At 38.8% G+C, this 7,513-nt stretch overlaps 2 non-coding genes across 2 annotated transcripts; both read left to right on the top strand.

The window, feature by feature from the left end:
• The first annotated feature begins 5,036 nt into the window (after positions 1–5,036).
• Positions 5,037–5,165, top strand: LOC139001470 (small nucleolar RNA SNORA11). The gene has a single exon (XR_011470037.1). It is a non-coding gene; the product is annotated as a small nucleolar RNA SNORA11 (small nucleolar RNA).
• Positions 5,166–5,292: 127 nt separating this feature from the next.
• Positions 5,293–5,418, top strand: LOC139001477 (U6atac minor spliceosomal RNA). The gene has a single exon (XR_011470044.1). It is a non-coding gene; the product is annotated as a U6atac minor spliceosomal RNA (small nuclear RNA).
• Positions 5,419–7,513: the final 2,095 nt, after the last annotated feature.

The following is a 7,513-nucleotide window of genomic DNA, read 5'->3' as shown; positions in this document are numbered from 1 at the left end:
TTGCCAAGAAAAAAAAATTAATTTTGCTAGGAAATGTGGCTACAATTGTACATTGGAAAATCAGACAGTAATAGAGTTTTCATAATAGGTTAGTGCTAGGTAAATCCTTTTGCCTTACAGAAGCTCAAAATTCCCTTGCTCACATTAAAGAACTGGGTCTCTCTCTTTCTCTCTCTCTCTCTCGTGTTTTTGTTGTTGTTGTTTGTTTTTGTTAGTATTCACCCAAGGATATGTTTTCTATTGGTTTTTAAAAAGAGTGAAAGGGAGGGGGAGAGACAGAGAAGAACATGGATGTGAAAAAGACACACCGATTGGTTGCCTCCTGCACACGTCTGGACCGGGGCTGGGCATCAACTCTGCAACCAAGGTAGTGCCCTTGATTAGAATCGAACTCAGACCTTCAGTCTGAGGCCCATGCTCCAACCACTGATCCAAACTGGCTAGGGCCTCTTTTACAAAGCTTAAAATTTTGTTTTTAAAAATGTACATCCTGTGTTAAATTATTACCTAATTAGGTCAGTATGAGGGTTTTGACCTTGGACAAGAAACATGCATTTTTAGTTTGGAGATTATGAGATATATTTTGTTGCAAAAAATTGTGCCTGACAAGGTTCAAATGGGAAAGACGTGGGACTGAGTTTGTTATCATCAATCCTAGAGCTGTTGTGTATAAAGTGGATGATGTAAGAGTAGGTAGATGGGATCACTTTAAAACTTTCTGGAATACTGGAATATTTTCTTGAGATTCAGTTTCATTTTCATTTAAAGTACTATCCTTGAAAAGTGTATTGATTAAATTTTAAATTGAATTACAGTGAAGCATGTTGAATCACCGTACCCCTATCATGCATAGCAGAATTAATGTGTTTCCCCAAATGGATAATTCAAAGCAAATAACTTCTGGTTGTTTTTGTTTGTTTGTTTGTTTCTACTATACCTTATGCTGATCATTTCTCTTCTATTCATTGTCTTTCTTTAGATGGGAGGTAATACATCAATTAGATTTCAGCTCAATTAATAATCATTTCCAGTGTGGCTTGCCTGAGATTACACCCAGGTCACTTTCATTGATGTTTAGAGTGTTAATAATACTTTTTCATTTACTACCAGAGATGGGAAAGTTCATCCCATTGGGTTTGTGTTTAACTAATTATGTTGGGGTCCAGCCCCAGCAGGTCCAGGGGTTCCCAAAGGTATGGACAGAGTCAGCGAAGAAGGAATGACACGGAGGCAGCAGCGTTCAGATGATCAGCATAGCCAGGTTCCCTCTTTATTCTCCTGTTACATCTGTATTTATACCATTTGATCCTATAAGCATGCCTCTGTAGTTACATCATGGTATGTTTTGGGTCCTTCCTTAACCTTCTACAGTTCCTTGTTTCATGTCCATAGTTTATCTGACCTCTGCCAAAAAATCCCCTCTCCATCTAGTTCTGTTGATTTTAATCCTGTCCATCCTATTCCAAAGGTGTTATCTCCATTCCAAGGTCACTACTCTACTGTTCTGTTAAACTACAAGGAAGTAACTGAAGGAGATTATCCTAAGTAAAGATTATGTAGTTTAAGCGTGATTGTTCGTAGTTAAGGTGATTAACTACCCGCCGGGCACTTAGTTAAGGGGTTTTACTGATTTATTCCCTTCCTTAGTCCTGTTAATCCCTAACTCCAGGGGAAAATCCCCACCTGGGGAAACAACCTTTCTCAGGGAGGTGGTTCTGGTTATAACACATAGCGCTAAAAAAGGGGGAGCAAACATTAAGAACAGTATGCCATATACGCCAAGGTACCTTGAAACATATGCTGTGCAGATGTTTCTTCCCTGCAGCGACTGTGTCAAGCAACAAGGATGGACCGCCCTCTGGCATAATTAAGATAATTTCTTTTTTCTTTTCTTAATTTTGGGCCTCTCTCTTTTTTAAAAATATATTTTTATTGATTTCAGAGAGGGAGGGAGGAGAGATAGAAACATCAATGATAAGAGAATCATTGATCGGCTGCCACCTGCATGCCCCCTACCCTGACTAGAATTGAATTCTGACCTCCTGGTTCATAGATCCACACTCAACCACTGAGCTATAGCAGCTGGGCAAGATAATTTCTTGATTTACTCCCACAGATGAATTAGGTGTGTAAGATTGAATAAAACAACTCCAAGAGTAACTTTACCTTGTTTCCTAGTTTTTGAGAGATTGTCTCTTTTCTTCATGTTCTGCCTTCATAACGTAAGAAGAGATCCTGAGGATAGTGACCTTTGAAACACCGTAATACCCCTACTCAAAGAACAGAGATTCAACTAGGGTGAATGATTACATTGCAAAACAATGTATCCTTACATTTTTACAAGATAAAAAAATAATCTTGAAAACTCATAAATTATACGCACATATCAAGTTGCAAAAAAGGAATATGTGTTTTTAAATTTGTATATCTTAAATACTTAGGGGAAAAACAATGGTGTAATTAAACAATACATTAACTGAAAATTCACTCCATATATGGTAAACTGCCAGTCCACAGGAGACCATGTGACTTATTTCTGGGTACTGTAGAGGGAGCTAGTTTTCAGAAGGGGCATATTGGTCTGAATTAAAGGAAGGAAGAGAGAAGCAAGCAGTGGGGAAACTCACTTATTAGAAGACACCAAACATTTATTCACTTATAGTATGCTTTTATTAGATTCTTTACTGAATTGGGTTCCTGCAATGGGTGCTATAAAAAATAGGAATATAAAAATAATAGCAGCCTAGCCAGTGTGGCTTACTTGATTGATTGTCATCCCAAGCACCAAGAGGTTGCCAGTCAATTCTGGGTTGGGGCACATGCCTGGGTTTCAGGCTCGATCCCCAATAGAGGGCGTTCAGGAGGCAGCCAATCGATGTTTCTCTCTCATTGATGTTTCTGTCTCTCTCTTCCTCTCCTTTCCACTCTGTGAAATCAATTTAAAAACACATATTTTAAAAAATAATAGATGAAACATAATCTAAAATATCTAAAGGATTTTAGTTTCAGAAGTAAATTATGAACTATGTACAGGTGCTGAAGAATGGAAAGCCAGAAAATGATCATTATGAAATGGGGGTTAGTCAGAAAACATTGCTTAGACCAGTGATGGTGAACCTTTTGAGCTTGGCGTGTCAGCATTTTGAAAAACCCTAACTTAACTCTGGCGCCGTGTCACATATAGAAATTTTTTGATATTTGCAGCCATAGTAAAACAAAGACTTATATTTTGATATTTATTTTATATATTTAAATGCCATTTAACAAAGAAAAATCAACCAAAAAAATGAGTTTGCGTGTCACCTCTGACACGCATGTCATAGGTTCGCCATCACTGGCTTAGACAGTGCTATAGTGTGAATGCTTGTGTCCCCTTCAAAATTCATCTTGAAATCCTAATATCAAAGTGATGTATTAGGAAGTGAGCCTTTGGGAGGTGATTAGGTCATTGCGGGGAAGCCATAATGGATAGGTTTAGTACTCTTATCAGAGAACTCTATAGCACTTCTAGCTGTGAGGAGACAGTTAGAAAGGGCTGGCTTTGAACCAGCTGTCACTTAAATGCAATCATACTGGCCCCTTGATGTTGGACCTCCTGGCCTCCAGAACTGTGAGGAATAAATTTCTATTACTTATTAGCTACCCAGTCAGTGGTATTTTGTTGTAGCAGCCCAAACAGACTAAGACTGATAGGATAATTCAAGCTAGATTAATGAAGTAATGTGAGCGAACCCAGTTTTCAGGACATAAAATTGAGCATAACCTAAAATCCAACCAAGCAAGACTTCAGCTAGTTTATCAAATCTATTCTCTAATTCACATGAAATTTCAGAACACTGGGGATAAAGAGAACATTTAAAAATTGATGTATAGGAAAATCAGCTGTGGCATTAAAGTGACATTGGACTTCTCAATGACAATTTTTGAAAGTTAGAAAACAATGAAGAATTGTTAGAAAACAAAATCCTCAAGGCAAATGATCCGCTCTAGAATTCTATATCCATCAAATTATCATGAAGTACAGGGGAAGAATGATATTGGGCAGAAGCCTGCCTCTACCTCAGCAGTCTAACTGCCCTGAGGCTGTGATTCTTTGAAGAAGCCCGAATAGATCTGGCTGAGAGACCAAATGGAGAGACCCTGAAACTACATAAAGAGAGATCCTGACAGCCCCCAGCTGCTGTGGACCTCTTGCCTTTCCAGCTCTAGCCTGAAGGCAACCTCAGTGAGAGACCCCAGGCCACAAATGCCCAGCTGAGCTTTCCTCCATTCCTGTCTCACAGAAACCAGGAGACAATAAGTGGGTGCTGTGGTATAATGCCTCTATGTTTTGAGTAGGTTTGTTACACATCAATGCCAATTGTAAGAGTTACTCAGAAATTTTACAATCTGTGAATTGTAGTCCACCAAAATGAGAGACTAAACCAAGGGGAAAAAAAAAGCTTTAGAGGCAGGAAACCCACTTGGAAAGAGGTAAAAGAAATGAGCAGGATGATAGGTGGGCCTGTAGGCCTAAAGGGCTGCTGTTCTAAACTGGAGCAAGAGGACAGAAGGTCCAAGAGAAAGCAGGCTAAGAAGGAAATGAACTAATGGAATACCCGCTACATTTTCTCATCCAATAAGGATTTTAGTGCTTTCTCTGTGTCAGAAACAAATGTAGGCACTGGAAATACAACAAAAAATAAAATAGACCAAATGTCTGTTCTCAGAAACTTGCATTTTGGTGGAAGATGAGACACAATAATGGCATATACTGTAATAATAAATATATTTTATATACATATACGTTTTAAGTTTATATATTGATATCTGATATGTTTGAATATTTTGAATGAGTATTTTTTTTTGTAATCAGTATATTAAAAATGTGTAACTGACACATTAAAACCAAGCAAACAGAAAATCAAGGCAATTATTAACGCCAAGAAAAACAAAATGAATGCGCATACAGCATACTATGTGGCTAAGCTGATAATAACAAATTAATACTTTTGCCGGCTACTGTTTTGTTTTGTTTTTTAATAAAGTCCTCATATTGGGTGTGGAGAGAGCAGAGTGCCTGAAGAATGGCTTCTCTGTGTACAACACATCCAACAGCAACTTGGGCTTACTCCTCACGGGTGGCAGAATACTATGGCCTTCCTGTGACATTACGCCCTATACATAAAAAAAAAAAAAAAGTCCTCATAGATGCTATATACAACATGGATGAACCTTGAGAACTTTTTTTAAATATTTATTTATTTCAGAGAGGAAGGGAGAGGGAGAGAGAGATAGAAACATCAATGATGAGTGTTGTATGAAAGGAGAGAAGGTTAGCACTCCCCTTGACAAGGATGGAAGAGGCTCTCGGGCCTAACAACACGCATACGGTTAAGGCATTGCCACCTACTTCGTGGCATCTAACCACTGTTTTTTCCAGTCAGAGAAAGATAAATACCACATGATCTCACTCCTTTGTGGAATATAGAGAACAACATAGACTGATGAACAGGGACAGATCCAAAGACAGAGAAACAGCGATCAGACTATTAATCCCCAGAGGGAAAAGTAGGGGAGGGTGGGAGTAAGGGGAAGAGATCAACCAAAGGACTTGTATGCATGCATATAAGCCAAACCCATGGACATGGACAACAGGGGGATGAGAACATGAGTGGCGGGGTGCGGGGGGGGGGGGGGGGGGCAGAGGATGGAGGTTAATGGGGGGATGAGGACACATTTGTAATACCTTAACTAATAAAGAATTTAAAGATTAAAAAAAGAAGAAGAAGAAAGAAACATCAATGATGAGAGAGAATCATTGATCAGCTGCCTCCTGCAGCCCCCCACACTGGAGATTGACCCACAACCTGGGCATGTGCTCTGACCGGGAATCAAACAGTAACCTTAGGTTCATAGGTCGACACTCAACCACTGGGCCACGCCAGCTGGGCTATATTGCTGTTTTATATTTAAAGAACCTGAAGGAAGCACATAGAAGCTAAGTGGCTTTGCCGTAGGCCACTTAGCTAGTAAGACTTGCTTAGTCATAATATTGTAAACACTGAATATTTTAAGTATAGTAGTACTACTTGACTTTTATAACGTCACACACACGCACACACACACACTTATAATTTCAGTACCTGAATAAAGCTGCCATTAAAATTTAAGTGTGTGTGTGTGTGTGTGTGTGTGTGTAAATAACATGTAAATGGATAGACTATCTCTGGGAGACTGCAACAGAAGCTGGAAACAGTGGCTTCCCCAGAGGAGAGGAGCCAGGGGATTTGAGAATAGTAGGAAAAAAACATCACTTTGTATTGTGTACCTTTTTGTATTATTTTAATTTTGTCCCAAGTAACTGGATTGCAAAATTAATTTTTAATATATATTTAATATATTTTTTATTGATTTCAGAAAGGAAGGTAGAGAGAGACAGAGATAGAAACATCAATGATGAGAGAGAATCATTGATTGGCTGCCTCCTGCACGTTCCCCACTGGGGATGGAGCCCGCAACCCAGGCATGTGCCCTGACCGGGAATCGAACCGTGACCTCCTGGTTCATCGGTTGATGCTTAACCACTGAGCCACGCCAGCTGGGCCAAAATTAAATTTAAAAGAAGTAAAAAGATAGATACCAAAATGTCATTACTGCTTAGTTAACTCTGGATGCTGAGATTTTTTAAAATTTTGTTCTTTTCTCTGTTTTCTAAATTTTCTACAACAAACATGGATTAGTTTTAGAATAGGAGGGGAAAAATTCTCGTTTAGGGAATATGTATATCCTTCATTCAACTATATTTTTCTTCCTAACTTGGCATCTAGGATTCTATGACTAGAAGTGTTCAGATCTGAAGAATGAGTAAGTCTGGGGTTCTTGAGCTAATAAATGAAAGTTGTTGTTTGGTCATAGTCCATGGTGGACTCTAATAATTATTATTTTTATGTAGGACCTCAGTTTATTCAGTTGGAGTTATAAAAACTATGTAAATGTAAAGCTGGTTTCCTCATGGAAGAGTTTTCAGGCAATCAAAAAAAAAAAAAAAAAGACAAACATCACATAATAAAATTTAAACTGTTTTCCAAAATGATAGCAAGTCTTTTCCCCAAATCTCTTTCCTGTCATCATCATTAATCTGACTCACTTTTATAAGATTCAGCTGTCAACTCCAAAGCGCTGGTATATAATTGCTCTCTGTGCAAATGTGAGTTTGGAAAAGTCCCAGTACACTTCCTATGAAAATTTGCATTTATGTTAAGAAAAAAAGAAGAGAAGTTAATGAGTCAGAAATGATTTCTTAGGACTGAAGCAAAGATGGTCCCTTTGCTCTTGAATCTAGAGTTAGATTTAGGGACTGGCTTCCCTGAGTAGGTAGGATTTAGTCTCTCCCAGATGCTTAAGGGTTACCAGGGAGCTATGTCCTTAAAAGACCCACGCAGCAGGCCGGATGAGGTCAGTGCACTCCACATTACAGAGCCGGAACTTCAGCTTCTGGTGGAAGGCGTTGGAAGGAACAAAGAAAGGAGGA

Source organism: Myotis yumanensis, unplaced genomic scaffold (assembly GCF_028538775.1).
Source record: "Myotis yumanensis isolate MYYU_CA2020_CCGP unplaced genomic scaffold, mMyoYum1.0.hap1 SCAF_1, whole genome shotgun sequence".
Classification (NCBI taxonomy): Eukaryota; Metazoa; Chordata; class Mammalia; order Chiroptera; family Vespertilionidae; genus Myotis; species Myotis yumanensis.
Note: the sequence above shows the minus strand (reverse complement) of the source record. Positions and strands in the feature narration are given on the sequence as shown.